Source organism: Triturus cristatus, chromosome 7 (genome assembly GCF_964204655.1).
Source record: "Triturus cristatus chromosome 7, aTriCri1.1, whole genome shotgun sequence".
Taxonomy (NCBI): domain Eukaryota; kingdom Metazoa; phylum Chordata; class Amphibia; order Caudata; family Salamandridae; genus Triturus; species Triturus cristatus.
The window spans coordinates 567,731,943-567,748,305 of NC_140590.1; the positions used below are offsets into that span (position 1 = coordinate 567,731,943).

At 47.8% G+C, this 16,363-nt stretch overlaps 1 protein-coding gene across 3 annotated transcripts in view; it reads right to left on the minus strand.

Moving 5' to 3' along the window:
• Positions 1-16,327, minus strand: part of SLC38A12 (solute carrier family 38 member 12) — a 593,784-nt gene extending 577,457 nt beyond the window's left edge. Inside the window, exon 1 of one of the 3 annotated variants that reach the window (XM_085617088.1) lies at positions 16,158-16,327. The gene's annotated coding sequence lies outside the window, so the exon portion shown is untranslated. Of the gene's footprint in view, positions 1-16,128 lie in introns of all 3 variants that reach the window. The other 2 variants (XM_085617086.1, XM_085617087.1) reach the window with 2 other exon arrangements.
• Positions 16,328-16,363: the final 36 nt, after the last annotated feature.

The following is a 16,363-nucleotide window of genomic DNA, read 5'->3' on the forward strand; positions in this document are numbered from 1 at the left end:
CTCAAGTTGCCGGAATGCAGCTTTCTCGCAAACTTTAGCAAGGGCTGGTAGAAGGGATATAGGCCTGTAATTGGAGGTGATCGATGGATCGGCGGAAGGTTTTTTTTATCAGGGGGAGAAGTTTAGCTTGTTTCCACTTGGAGGGTAGAATTCCAGAAGTAAGGGATTCATTGACCAGAGCGGTGACCATAGGGGCAATAACTTCAGCTATTCCATTAAGGACCCTCGCAGGGCAAGGATCTATAGGTGACCCTGATTTCAGAGATTTTAATATGGTCATGATATCTATATTTTTGACCTGAGTAAACTCGGTCATCTCTGCTTTAGCCTTAATTACTTGAGAAGGGAAAAGAAGAGGAAGTTGGTGAATTAAGGCTGGAGCAGATTGTGGGTCGGGTGGCTGGTCAGGGTTATTCAGACGGTTTTGAATGTTTTGAATTTTCTCAATGAAAAAAGTGGATAGTTGCTCACACCAATCTGTGGAGGAAGGAAAAGAGGTCTTCTCTGCAACCGGGGTAGTGAAGCTTTTAACTATGGAGAAGATTTCTCGACTGTTGTTTTTAGCTTTTAGAATTCTAGACGCATAGAATTCCCCTTTAGCTGTTTTAATAGCTGCGTAGTAGCTTTTTTGGGCTACACGGAGTTCCGATTTAGCAGTAGGGCAATAGTTCTTTCTCCATATTCGCTCTAGCGCCTTACATCCAATTTTTAAGATTTTTAATTGTTCAGTGTACCAGGGGGAAGTGGGAGTGATCCTATGGTTATTTTTTTCTTTGCTTTTTGGTAAGGATATAATGGAGGTGTCTATCCAGGATGAGAAGTTGTCTACAGCTTCATGCAAATGTTGTGCTTTCATTGGGGTGGAGTGGGTAAGGGCCACCACTAGGTCCGGAATATTAATTCTCCTTGGACGTTCCCCAAGCTTGGGTGTGGGTGACACACGGCTGTTGTTTATAGACCAGGAGAAGTGAACAGGAAAGTGATCTGACCATGTAATGGGGTAGGGTGGATCTGCAGAGATGTTAAAATTAGAGTAGAGTATACTAGATCTAAACAATGACCCCCTTCATGAGTGGCAGATTGCACCTGTTGGACCATCTGAGCCAAATTGCAAATTTCTTTCAGCTCTTTAACTCCGGGGGCAGAGCTTGTGTCCGTGTGTAGGTTAAAATCTCCCAGCATTAGGAAGTGAGGGAATCGGAGAGAACGTTGGATGGTGATCTCCTCCAGGGATTTAATAAAATTGCCTAGAGGACCCGGTGGGCGATAGATCAATAGTCCCCCCAGAGTAAATTTGGGGGATAATGCAAGGGAAAATTCCATAGCTTCTCCATCCTCAATCCTTCCTGTGCATTCCATCCTCAGAGTCCATTTCTCTTTGTAGATCACGGCTACACCTCCTCCCCTGCCTTTATTACGGTCCTGTCTTGTGATCTTAAACCCTCTCGGGACAGCCAGCTCCACAACTGGGGCACAGCTCTCGTTCAACCACGTCTCCGTGATGAATAAGATGTCGAGGTTCTTATCAATGATGAATTAATGTACTTCTTCAGAGTGCTTTGATAGAGAGCGAGCATTGATAAGGGCAGCCAGAATAGGAGGGTCATCCGCTGTGTTAAGCTGGGGAAGGGAGGAATTAGGTAGGCTAAATTTGAAGCGGCAATTAGGGCATATTCGTGAGGAGGAGTCTAAGACGTTCCAGTGGGCGCCATTGCATGAAAGGTTGCGATTAAAAGCTCCAAGTTCGTCTGGGTTGTATGTGATAGTGGGAGGAATCCCGTGCAGTGTGGAATTAGCAGGGGTCCTGGCCCTGTCGAGGCGCGGACGGGCTTGCCTTAGGCGCGCAAACGGCGCTCCCGCTGCGCTCGTCCGCTGTGCTTCCTGCCCATGCACATGATAAGAGGTGAGAAAGGGGGGTGTGGCCTTGAGGGGGCGTGGTCAGCGAGCACGCCGGTGATGGTGTCCGCTAAACAAACAGATACCGTTACAATGAGCAATCAGCTGAGCGGTATGTGGCCAGAGGCTTTACACCCTAAGACAGCAGGTAGGCTTTATAAGTTTTAAAAATACCGTAGATACAGCAAATAAAAACACTCACAGTATCAAAACAATCTAATCGTACCACCAGCTCCCGGCTTCCGCCTCAGGACTGGGAATCAAGTTTCTGTAGCTTCTAGTGGATTCAGCGCTTAAGACAGGGCGGGGGGCGTAGCCTCGAGGGGGCGTGGTCTGCGAGCACGCCGGTGATGGCGTCCGCTAAACAAACAGATACCGTTACAATGAGCAATCAGCTGAGCGGTATGTGGCCAGAGGCTTTACACCCTAAGACAGCAGGTAGGCTTTATAAGTTTTAAAAATACCGTAGATACAGCAAATAAAAACACTCACAGTATCAAAACAATCTAATCGTACCACCAGCTCCCGGCTTCCGCCTCAGGACTGGGAATCAAGTTTCTCACATCACATCAGATGCTTATCAGGCCATGACGGGAGGGATCACTATGATGACTTCAGGCCGGAGGGTGGAGACCGCTTTGATGGGCCTCTCCCTTTCAGAGACTTTGTTTATTATTCTGGGGTGTTGTCTTCTTTTGTTTCTAGTTTATACATGTTTACTTGAAACGTACCACTCAGTAGCACTGGTGAAGGGCGCAATGACGGGGGAGACAGGGACATTGCCACATCACTTCCCACACCTCAGGCTCCTGTATCGCAACACAATACCGTTAGATAGGCGACAGGGCAGGCCATTACCTTAGAGCACACCTGTATTCATCCGCCCTGACTGCAGGTGACACCTTAAAGGTAATCTCCCTGAATGTGAAAGGCCTCAACAATCCAGTGAAGCGCAAAGCTGTCCTTTCTTATTTGGAACACACAGGGAGGACATCTGCCTTCTCCAGGAGACTCATCTGCTCGCTGGCGATTCTCAGCAGATTAAATCTAGATCCTTCCCACAGCAACTGTTCTCCTCATCATGGCGTAAGGCGGCAGGAGTAGCTATCCTATTTTCATGTTCTTTCCAAGGTTCAATTGGCCCTAAACTGATGGAACTTAAGGGCTATCTCATGGTCTACCAAATACAGTGGGGCTCACAGACACTAACCCTGGGTACCCTTTACGCACCCAACGAAGGACAGGAGCACTTTATTTGGGAGGCTTTAGTAGGGTCCCTGATTTCACAGGACAGACTAGTCCAGATAGGAGGTGACCTTAACAATGTTTTCGATGCACAGGTAGATCGCTCTGTCCATAGGGAGGGGGGGGGGGGGGGAACTGGGTCATTGACAGAGGACAGGCTTGCTTGGTTCAGAGAAACCGGACTAATAGATCTGTGGAGAGCCTCTCACCCAATCCCACGGGACTACACATTTTATTCGCACGCTCATAAATCCTATGCACGATTAGATTATTTCATGGGAACTCAAGACTTGCACAGACTCCTCCGCTCGGTCGAAATTGAGCCAAGAAGCCTATCCGACCACTCAGCGCTGATACTGGAGATTCACAATCCCCAGCAAAGACATATGTGAGGCCATTGGTGACTCAGGGTATCACTGCTTCAGAAACCAAAGGTGGTCACGCGGCTCAAGAAGGCTATTGGCAACTACATGGCAGTTAATGACAAATCAGAAGTGGCGCTGCCAGTCATCTGGGATGCACTGAAGGCGGTTATCAGGGGAGGAACTGATATCTATCTCGGCCGCCGAAAATAAGCAGCATAAGCTCAAAACGGGCCGAGTTGCAGGAACAGGTGAGAGAACTTGAATGTATTCATCACCGCACTGGTGCCCCCCAGGGTCTGGCCCCAGCTGGAGGCCGCAAGGAAACAACTGGCCGGTTTGGATCTTGATTGAGCGGAATTCGCTCTGCTGCGCCTTAAACACTCATTTTATCTGAAGGGGAACAAGAGTGGTAGGCTTTTAGCCACCAGGCTCAGAGCCCAAAGACAAGCCAATAGAGTTAATTCCCTCCTGATAGAGAAAGGTGAGAAGCTGGCGGACGACGTTTCCATCGCTGCACACTTTAGGGACTTTTATGTGACATTATACTCCAACCAGCCCCCTCTGAGGCAACAGCATGCTATCTGCATGACTCTCCTGTGACCGCACTGACGGCCTCCCAAGCGTCCTCCCTTGACGATCCCATACAAATCGAGGAAGTCATATCTGCTATTTCAAGGCAGAAACCGTTGAAATTCCTGGACCCAGATGGATTTTTCTCCGGGCTTTATGATAACTTTTGCTCGGAGCTCACCCAAGTCCTCACTCTGCTCTTCAGTGTCATTGTGGACCCAGACTCCCTCCCAGCCTCGATGATCGAGGCAACCATTGTCGTCATACCCAAGCCTGAAAAGGACAAACGGTCCTGCGCTAACTATCTCTCGATATCGCTTTTAAACAAGGACGCAAAACTCCTCACCGGGGGTCCTTGCAGCTCGCCTCAATCCTCTGATGCAGGGATTTATACACCCTGATCAAAGGGGATTTGTCCTACAGAGGCAAAATGCGGATAATACTAAAAGACTCTTGCATATAATAGACAAGGTGCACCGCAAGCAGGGCGCCAACATGCTGCTCTCAGTTGATGCTGAGAAAGCCTTTAATTGGGTCCACTGGCCCTTTCTGCGGGGCACTTTGGTGCATTTCGGATTCGGGGAGCGATTTCGCTCCTGAATCCTTGGCAGCTATGGGTCCCCGACAGCTTCGGTGAGAGTCAACGGGCTAGTCTCGGAGAGCTTTCCAATCTGCAGAGGCACAAGACAGGGTTGCCAGCTCCCTCCCCTCCTATTCGCTCTGTATATGGAGCCCTTTGCGCAGCAGGTGCGAGATCACCCCCTAATAAGTGGGATTCCCTTGTGAGGGGAAGAACATCGAGTCAGCTTGTACGTAGATGATGTAATGGTCATGCTTGATAACCCAGCTGAGAGCCTGCCCCCCATTCTAAACGAACTAGCAGAGTTCGGACAGGTGTCCGGATTTCGAATGAACCTTCATAAGTCTCAAGCTCTTAACCTCACAATCCCCCCAGATTGAGATGGAAACACTAAAACGAGCACACGCGATAGAGTCGGACGCCCAACCTATCCCTTACTTAACTGTCCAGTTCTGCCAGATACTAGAGAGGACAAACACCAGGAAGCGTTAAAAGGGCGCATATGCACAGAACTAAACCAATGGAGACACTACCCGATCTCCCTATTAGGTCGGGTTGCGGCAATAAAAATGACTACTCTGCACAGGATTCTCTTTCTATTTCAAGCCCTACCACTAACCCCACCGACCGGTACGATTGCGACCCTCCGGACTGCACTGAACCACTTCATATGGGCGGGTAAGCGTCCCAGAATGAGTAGAGAATGGAACTGGCTCCCCCCGGCGGAAGGTGGCCTGGGGGGGGGGGGGCTACCTTCTACAGTATTACCAGGCTGCCCAGCTCCGCTATCTTGCGGAGTGGTCCCGGGTTGAGCCAGAGAATAACTGGTTGCTCATGGACAGAGCCCTGGTGGGAACTTCGCTGGTGAGTGTCCCGTTCTTGCCATGAGCCCACTGCGCACCTAGTTTATGCATCTTGCCCATAACGCGTTCTCTATTAAAGGTGTGGGATCGATGCATCCGCAAAGGAAGACTAACTACCCTGACCCAGATAGCTGACAACCCGGACTTCACATCTGGGCTGGGACCATCATTTCAGATATGGCGGTAGGCACCCTTCAGGGCGATAGGACACTTTTTCGATCTGGAAGGGATTCTCTCTTTTGACGCACTACGGACTGACTACGCTATTTCCGAGACTGAAAGCTATAGATATCTCCAAATCAGACATCGGTTAACGCACCCGTCCATGCGCCAGGGAGCAGGGAGGCCACTGACACCTTACGAGAAATGGCTCATAGGTAAACAAACAGACAAACGACTTATTTCGGAGCTATACGTCCTGCTCCAGCCTAACCTGCTCGGACAAATCCCCCTCCCAGAAAAGCTGGGAGTCTGAAATAGGTCGCTAACTCTCCTCGAAGGAATGGCGTGACATATACCATTGAGCACGGCATACCACCTATAACATAGCTAGCACTGAAACGGCTGTTGAACTTACCTCCTATTGTTACCTCACTCCGGTGAGTCTCGACCGGTGGAATCCAGCCCGTAGTGACAATTGCTGGTGACCATGTGGGGCTAAGGGCACGCTCAACACACATACTCTGGGACTGCCCGGGGGTCATAGCGTCCTGGAAGCTGGTATTGCACGGCATAGACACTCACTTCTCCACTCAGCATCCCAGATTTCCATCATAAACTTTTTCAGGCCTCCCCAACCCCCTCACTTTCCCTCTCTCATAAAGTACGCCAGATCAACATAGCGCCGGGGGCCGCCCACCAGACTTGGTCCTATGGGGGGGGGGGGGGGGGGGGACACCCACAGCCAGACTTATGTGGCCTGGTTCGGATGTTTATGGACATATTGGGGATGGAGAAACTCACCCTTACACTCACATCGCAAGACGAAACATTAAGAACCATTTGGCACCCCGTCATAGCGCTATTAACTATGGAATTTAGGGAGTTGACTTGCCCTCGCTATTTGTGGTTGCTATGTCTTGCTGACCCAGAAGACACTTAAATCACAGAAGCACCCATGAGAACTTCACGATAATCCTGACACAGTATATTACAAAGCAAGTGGTACTGAGGTTGGGCCGAGGGAATGGGGGTGGGAGTTTCGTTTTCCTTTCTCTCTCTCTTCTTTTTCCTACAAAGGGTTAAACGTTAGATTATCACAATGTGAAATGGAGGATTCTACCACGATGTGCATTGTTAACCTGATATGCAAATTTGACAATAAAACAGATTTAAACCTAAAATTATATAGTGTATTAAAAATAATCTGCGAAAATTTGATTTCAGAAAACATATTTATCATTTGCACATCACCAAGTAAAGTGTTCTGATTAGTTTTTTATCCTATTCAAATAAGTTTTCATCACACAGGAGTACGAAATATGGGCTTTCACAACTACTGACATATATTTTGAAGTGTTTGTACAGTTGATTTATTAACTATGTAAATGTTGGTTAGGAAAAACCTGATACCCTACAGCCTTTCATTTCACACTTCGTACAGCAGGTCAGACAGTTCACTTTCCAAAATTCATGAAACTCAGCTGTCAGAGAAGGAAAAGTAATTGTAAACTGACTTCTGTCTCTGAACACAGAGAAAATATGGCAAGATCAAAATAAGATGTAAAGGTGTTTTCATTGCTCCTTTACTTTCTGACTGAATAGAACATCTGCTCTTTGTCAACTCACCAAAACGGGTGAGTAGGTCCTAATTATAGTTCGACCGGATCAAATCTGACTCGCCATAGCGTGTAGGCAAGTAGACTTTGGGGCCTTGTGCTGCAGCATAGACACTACTACCTTACACATCGTAGATGATGCCCTCCTGACCACAGATGAAGATAGCCCAGACACCTGGTATTGTTGAACTTCACAGTGACCTTTGACACAGTCAACCATCTCACCTTCAAACACCCCCTGACGTCTCAAAACAGGTTCACTAGCAGTGTTCTTCAATGGTTCTCCCCCATCTTACAACCAACATCAGTATGTTCCCAAGGGCACCTCCAGGTCCCAAAAGATCCCTATCACCTGCAGAGTCGCCCAGGGTTTCATACTGTCCCCTGTTATCTTCAGCCTCCACATGGAGCCACTTGGTGCTCTAACCACAGATAACAGAATCCAGATTCACCAATATACAGACAACACTACTTGAAAGTCTCCTCTGCTTCAGACATTCAACTCCTCAAACACGGACTGCAAATCAATCCGACTTGGATGTCTGACACCTACCTGAACCTCAACATGGCAAAGACATAATTCCTGTTATTTGCCAAGAATAGCAAATAAGAAACACTACAAACAGGGCATAATGTCATGAACCTTGACAGCTTCAAACCCCAACTTTCACCAAAGCGAAGTCACTTGGGTTCATCCTGGACACCAACCTTATCCTCAAGGAGCCCACTGCAAAAAAATGGCCTGGTACCAGCTCTCTTCTAAAGAGCGTGAAAGAGTTTCTTCCAGAAACTGAGTTCAGAACTGCTATTCAAGTCCTCATACATTTGCGTCTGGATGGTGGTAAAGTCCTCCTACAAGGCCTCCTAGACTGCACACTGGAACCCCTCAAGGACGTCCTATAAGCCACATCACATCTCGTCCAGATCAGATAAGATCTAATCACTCCCATCTTAATGGAACTTAATTGGCTTCCCCTGTCAGCCCGCACCATCCTCAAAACCAGATGCTTAGTTTTCAAAGCCATATTCACCAACACACCTATTAATCTTGCAGACAAACTTATCTCTGGTGATTCTTGGCACACCTGCAGCCAGGACACCATCAGTCTACAGGCTAATAAGTGTAAAAAAAGAAAAAACAAGGCAGCAGATAATATTCATCTACGCACCCAGGATCTAGGACAACATCCCTGTGTCTATCAGGACTACGAAATGCTTCTCCAATTTACGACAAGAATTGAAGGCTCACTTCTTTGAACAACACTGAACAACAATGCATCAACTGTTAACAAATACAGCTATATCTCCTAATAATTGTAGAGTTTGTGCTTTCTATCTGGCCCAGTGCAGCATTCTGTTGCATTTTGGCTAGTTTTTCACTTTAGAAATACCAAATAAATGCATACGTAATCCTATTGCTTGTAAAACCAGTTCAAGAGACAGGGCTTCTTTAGTGGTGTGGCTAAGTTGTGGATCACTCCAACTCCTCACCTCTGCTCCCAATGTCTCAAAAACCAAGTGCTCTATTACAGTGTGCTATGGTCCTACAGCGCAATTAAGCTTTTGCGCTAAGATGCTTTACAAGTAATCAATAATATGGTATCATGCGATTAGTCTTTGTCCTTTTGCTGTCTTTTAATTAAATATAAATATATGGCATGTTTACAGATATGCCATTATGAAATAGGTGGGTATTTTAATGGAAAGACTGCATAAGCTGAGTTAGAAGAGACTGGAGATGGATGGGTGTTCATAAAACAATTGCAGTCCTTCTCCGCGCCTGAAGCCGGTTCTAATGTGAAACCGCCCTCTGTGGAATGGAGTGAGGCGCTTGCCTCATTCATCCAGGAAAAAATAGATTCTATCCAGGCCAGCCTCCCTCCGCTTGAGGTGGGTTACGACACTTCAGGTCCTGCCTTGGAGGTGGTCAACTATCAGGAAATATTTAACGACTTTCTACCCTCTACTACGGAAGTATTTTCCCTGAACTTTTTCGACCCCATCTCTTTGGAGGACTCTTTAAGGGCCCTAAAATGCCTTAAATGTGGCTCTCCATTGGACCCTGCCCCGCTTCCATTCTGGTACTGGGAGCAGAAGAAATAAATCCACCCATGAACTAGCTATTAAACGCCTCCCTCTCATCTGCCACGGTCCCCAATAAATGGAAACAGGCTAAGGTTATTCCACTGCTAAAAAAGGCCCAGGGTTATCCCTCTGACCTTGCCAACTACATGCCTATCTCCCTGCTCTCGGCCTTCCCAAAGCTCCTTGAGAAACATATGAACCAGCAGCTATCATCCTTTCTTGAAAGGAATTTCCTACTTCACCCTAGCCAGTCGGGCGTTCGTCCTATCCACAGCACGGAAACCACTCTGCTAGAAGTGGTTGATTCCATCCAGCTGAGTCAGGCGAAAGTGTGTTGCTGATCCTGCTAGATCTATCAGACGCTTTTGATACGGTTTCGCACCAGATGCTCCTGACTTGGCTCCACGCGATTGCCATCAGGGGTTTGGCCTGGAAATGGCTGGCATCTTTTCTAGAGGGGAGTGGGCTGGAGGTCTGGTGTCATCCCTATTCAGCTTAATCTCGCTCACTGCAGGTTGGGGTCCCGCAGGGTTGGGCCTCTAGTCCGACCCGGTTTAACATCTACCTCACTCCCCTGGCCGCGATGGTTGAATCATTGGGGGCCAAAATTGTGTCCTATGCAGATAACACGCATCTGTTGTTTATGTGGAAGGAAAACAAACCCTGTCCTGGTATACTGATTAGTTCTTGACTCTCAGCTGTTTTTAGATGGCTGGCTGCAAACCAGTTCAAATGAAATGCAGGAAAGACAGAGCTACTCTTTTTTGGAAAGGGTGCTGAGACTCCGCTGCAGGTCTTCTGGCCACCTGACGCTCCTTCCCCCACAGCGAACAACCTGGTGGTGAAAAACCTGGCGTTTAAATTGGATAACCAGCGGTTATTCTGTGCCCAAGTTAATGCAGTAATAGGCACACGTTTTGCTCGGTTGCGTCTTCTGCAGAAATTTCTATTCTTTCTGTCTAGAGCTGCCAGACAACAGGTGATTCAAGCACTGATCCTATCCAGGCTGGATTACGGGAATGGTCTCTATCTAGGCATGCCTTGCTATGTAGTGGACAGGCTTCAGCTTGTCCAGAATGCAGCAGCCTGTACCATCTTTGAGCTCCCTCGGAATGCGCATGTGTCCCACCTTCTGAGGAGCCTCCTTTGGCTCCCAGTAAGGAAAAGAATCATCTTTAAGACTCTGATGGTTACCCAGAAAGCCATATATCAGTCAGGATCAGGGTATTTAAAACGTAGGATCACTTTGTATGCCCCACAAAGAAACCTCCGTTCCTCCAACCTGCTGCTAACCAATATGCCCCGTTTTAAAGAGTTCAGGTCTGGGGGTAAAGCTCTCTCTTGTCTCGGACCTTCCCTCAGGAACAAAATGCCCCTCCACCTGAGCAATATTGAATCTACACCTCTGTTCCGGAAAAAAATGAAAACTTGGCTCTATTCATGGCTGTAACCCTTCTTCCCCGCTGCTACCCCTCAGATTCTAGCACCAGGACACTCCTTGGAGCAGCAGTGCGCTCTATAAATATCCCCACATAGACATATACATAGCAGCCAGTCCTGGATTTTGAGGGAGTGGCGCTTTGCAGTCAGGGACATGCAATTTCACATTTCCAAGTCAAAGCTCAAGAAAAAGGTGAGGTTAGCTAAAATGACATACTTGAGTGGAAGTTCAATTTTCAAGGAAGGACTTGGTACCTGCATGTAATTTTGCCAATATCACCTCTTTGCTCACTTTATATAAATGGTTATTTACCATGGCAAGTAATTAGCTAATTAAAAACAGCATGCCTAACGTACATAGCCATCGACTTCAACTCACCTACATACTTTCCTAAAAAACTGAAGGCCTCAGGCAGCACACAGAACTCCAGACACAAAGGAGATCTCAGTCCACCAGTTCCCGGGTACAAGCAGAAAATCACACAAATAAGAACCTTCTAAAATTTGCTGTGCCCTAAAACATCGCCAGTCGTTTCAGGCTCACACTCACATGGTTCTGTGTACGCCAGGTTTGGGCCTTCACAGGATAATAGAGTGATGGTAACCATCCCGGATGGACCGGGAGTGTCTTCAAGCAGTTTCTTGATCTCCGACCCTTAGAAGGGTGACACATTATCTGTTTTGATCTTTTCTGACAGGCCGAATAGTGCAAAAACCTTCTCTAGCACTGGTGCGCCATTGGTGAATGTTGTTGTATCAACTACGTCGACGATTGGGTATGTCAAGTAGTTGTTCACTAGAATGACAGTTACTTTCTCATCTGGGAAGCTCCCAAAGTCTAAGCTTACCTTGGACCAAGGGGCGGTGCAGGGCTCTTTCGTTATGATGGGTGCCAGGCCTTCCTGGGAGCTAGTGACTTGGCACACGTGGCATTGTCACACCAAGTCGTCCACTGTAGCTTCTGTGTGGGAACCACAATTTCTTCTGCATGTGTGACTTCATATTTTCTGTGCCTTGATGCCTGCCATGGGCTAGTGTCATCACTCTGTATTGGTGACCCTGCAGTATGAGACCCTCTTGGGTGGTACGGAGATTGTCGCGCACCCTTCAAAGTTTGGTAAGTCTCTCTTTCTCAGGACCATGCCAGCCGTTGGTGTCGTGTAGGAAGCCCTGCCACAAGCTTTTCTATAGGGCACCTTCATCATTACTGGATCATTATTATTTGCTTCCTCAATTTCACGCAGGCTGAGTGCTTTCGGACAGCCTACCTGAGATATCTTGCAGACGTAGTTTTCTGTCGTCATGATGCGGTCATCACTTCCTTCTGTGACTTGGGGCGAATGGCATGAGAGGAAGTGCGCTGAGTTTTTGGACCCCTGCGGATAGACCACTTCCATGTGGTTGTATTGCAGCTGGATGACCCGGTGTTCAATTTGTGGCGGTGGGTGAGGTGCTATACCTCGAAACAATGGGACAAGTGGTTGGTGATCAGTGTCCACTCTAAAGGGCCTTCCGCAGAGGTACAAGTGTAACTGTCCGCATGCCCAATTGATGGCTAGGGCTTCCCTTTCAATTTGGGAGTATCATGCTTCAGTCTGTGTAAGAGCTTTGCTGGCGAACGCCAACAGTGCCCACCTCCCTGGTTTCATTTCTTGGGTGAGCACAGCTACTAGGCCTACGAAGCTCACATAGACTAGCAGCTCAGTCTTTTTCTTTGGGTTGAAGTAGACCATTATCATCTTGTTCAGGAGGGCGGTCTTTAACTTTTGGAATGCTTCTTTTTTACTGCATGTCCAAGGGGCATCAACCTTGGTTAGGGCTCTCAGATGTTCATTGACTGGTGCTAGATTGGGGATGAATCTGCCACCGTATGTGGTCATGCCTAGGAAGCTGCGCATTTCTGATGCGGTGGCTGGTGCCTAGGTGTGTTTGATTACTTGGGATTTGCGGGGGTTCGACTTGCACACCTTGCTGATTGAAGATATATCTGAAGAATTCTATGGACGTTTTGAAAGCACAAGCACTCTTCTTTGTGCAGAGTGATGCTGTGTTCCCAAAGGCGTTTTAGAGTGGCTCGTAGGTGTTTGTGGTGGTCCTCAGCAGTTGCGGAAAAGATCAGGATGTCATCGCTTACATTCATGATGCCTTAGAGCCCCGACAGGGTCCCTCGGAAGGCACATTGGAATACTTCAACCGCTGAAGAGATGACGAAGTTTCATCTTGCGTAGCCCAAGGTGCATGGAGAATATCGTTATGTACCTGCTTTCTTCTGAGAGGAGCAGTTGGTGGTATTCGGCGTTCAGATCTAGCATCGAGAGCCACCGTGATCCATTTAGATCGGCAATAATGTTATCCATTGTGGACGTGAAATGCCTCTCCTGTTTTTTAGCATGATTTGGGAGGCGCATGTCGATGCATAACCTTATTTTTCCTGGTTGCTTTGCTTATTCGGCATTCACCATGTGGGACACCCAGGGCGTTGGCCCGGATTCCTTCTCGATTACACCTTAGCTTTCGAGCTTGTCAAGTTCTTGTTCGACTAGTAGCCTCAGGTGGAATTGCACATCTATGGAGTTTGACTGCTGTGTCAAAGTACAGTTTGACTGGTGGGGCTTTCAGGCACCCTAGGCCACTGAATCGTTCGGGAATGATTTAGCCTTTCGTCAACCTGGTATGCTTTTATGTTCTTTGCAATTGACACAAACCCTATGTCTTCTGCAGGGTGGCTACCTAGCAGTGTGTCAGCTTCTTTATCAACCATGTGTAATGTTGTTGGGATCTCTTGGTGGTTTGAGCGCATGCTCACAGTCATGCGTCCCTTTAGGGATAGCGGGGACTGGCTCCCGTATGTGAATATTTTGGTATTGGATGGAGATAGTGCTGGTTCGGGCTGCAGGCGTTGGTACTGCTGGATGCCCATCACGTTCACCAATGCACCAGTTTTGATGAGGGCTTCGACTTCTGATCCAGCAATTCCTACCACAAATGTGGGTTGCAGCCTTCGGTGTCCTTTTAGGTCATTAGTGAACGGGATGAGGCACACTTCATCCTCTGGTGACGATTCTTCAAAGCGGTGTCTGCGTCATTGAGGATACAGCTGTCTTACTGCTCTTGTGGTGGTTTGCCTCCCTCTGGCATATCTATCTATCTCTCTCTCTCTCTCTCGTTGCAAAGTGATTAACTTTGCTGCAGTTTAAGCACGTGCAGCCTTTTGCCGAGAAGTCATTTACGGTATGTTCTTTGTACCCTCCATACTTGCAGCGAGACCAATTAGGGCGAGCAGGTGTCCAGGGTCTGTTCCTCTTCCCTGTAGTGTATATTGTATCAGCCCATTCCAATTTCACAGCAGGCGCCTTCTCAAATTCTGGGTTAGAGCAATGTCCATTTCGGTGCCTCTCGCAGCCAACAAATCATGGGACTGCATCATGATGAGGATGTCATCTAGGCTGATGTTCGGTTGCCTCAGGCTGAGGCCTGCGAGTGTCTTGCTTCGGCACCCTAAGATGATCTGTGCCCTTATTTCCTTTTGCTGGTCATCTGCTGTGCACGTGCTGCCTAGCTCGCGCAGGCTTGCGTTATAGGTGTCTCTGGACTCTCCTTCATGTTGCCGGGCTTGGCAGAGTTTGGAGAGCTCGAAGTCCAGGTTCAGTTGTGGACCGAAATGTGCATTGAGGGCTCTCACTGCCGCATCATAGTCGTTTGCAGTGCCGGTATTGGGGAGGTGCTGGAACAGCTTATAGATTTCATCACCTGCATAATGAAGTAGAACGAAGCGCTTTACCGTTCCGTCATTCCCTCATGTGTCAATGATGCAGTTATCCAGCCTCCCTACCCATATTTTCCAGTGGGACGATGACTGTTGTAAGATCAGCTAGCTCAATGAATGGTTACAACACACCTACTAGCGAGTGTTGTGGGAAAACGGTCTTTGTGGTTGTGCTTGTGGGGGTATTGCATTTGGGTCATCAGCCATGGTTGGGTGTTGATATGAGGTTCTCACTCGCTTCACTGAGCTGCTGGGTATAAGTCCATTGGCGTATCACGTCGTGGGGCACGTCGCACCTGGTCTTTTATGTGGTGGCTCTTGTGCCGTCCTTCACTCTCTCTTTTGTACTTTGTGTGTGTATAATTTCTTTTTTTACAGTATTTCTTCCTTTTTTTCTTGTTTCTTAGAATATCCTTTGGCTATTTGTTATTTCTTTTATTCTCGGGGCCCAAGGCAAACCATGTAGTGCAGCGATTAGGTAAGAGTGGAGGTGGCGCCACAGAGACAACTGATCTCAGGTGTGTAATGAACCTGCAGGGTGCAGCCAGAACGTAATCACGGCAGGGGCACACGTGGGAGGACCCTCGTCGCTAGTGTGGCAGGGTGACGCCAGGTAGTGCGGACACCCTGTCTGGCAGTGTGCTCCCGCTGACACCAATGAATCAATTACACACACAGGTTGATGCTATGGGTGAAAGAACCATGTGCGGTCTAGGACCTCTTTATTTTACTAGGGCCCCTTTCTTTTATAGCCTCTGGCCAAAAGAGGTAAAGGTAAAAGTGCGCTACCGTGGGAGGGTCTCGGATGGCTCACTACACCTACCAATCACACCCTTTTACATAAACAAGCACTTGCCTACATGCTTTTACTTCATCTCTCTCTGCACGGAGGTTATCTCTTCACCCTCTAAGAGCGTTTTGCAGTCCTCTCTTGGTGCAAGTTCGCACTTTTACATTTTTTCCTAATGAATATGTTGGACTTGGAAGGCCTGCCTCTGCTATGTCAACTAAGTTTGTATAAGGAATATAGGTTAGGTTGGATACAGGGGGGGAAACTATGTTGGGGATACTGGACTGCACATGAAAGTCCCTCGGTGTTTGATGCTGCTGGTACGGGGGATCTAAGTCTACACCAAAACCTTCCGTGGAGGTTAACATTATATTGCACAATTTATGAAGCACGTCATAGTACCTATAAGGGCGCAAAGCACTGAGACTGGTGAGGAATATTTGGAGGTATGGCAAGACCGTGGTGGAGTTCTGTACGCAAACATATGGTATGTTACCAAGAACAATTACAGCAGTAACTGCCAGGGAGTACGTGTCACTCATCAAGATGTCACACATTAAAACTGTTACACATTAGCACATCTCAAACGAGGAAATGTGACACACAAACTCGTCAGCGTCAAAATATGTCCTCGCCCATTCAAATCCCTCATCACTGCACTCTCCCTATGCAGACACGTTATGCTGCCTGAATCCCCAGCACTGGCCTGCTTATTTTCTCTCCCCCTCGCCAGACCGTATTATTTCTCACCTGTATCACCGGGCCCCTTTATTATTTACCTGCAACTGCTCCAGACAGATTCCTCCTGCCGCTCAGCTCCTCTAACCTCTCGCTGAGGTCTTTCAGCCAATCACTGCCAACTGTCAGCACGTCACGAATACTCTGGGTTCTATTTCCATGGACGCGCATTGACGGGCTAGGGGGCTTCCGCGTGCGTCACCCGGTAGAACACGTGATGCTTAAAAAGAGACAGTGGATAGGATCC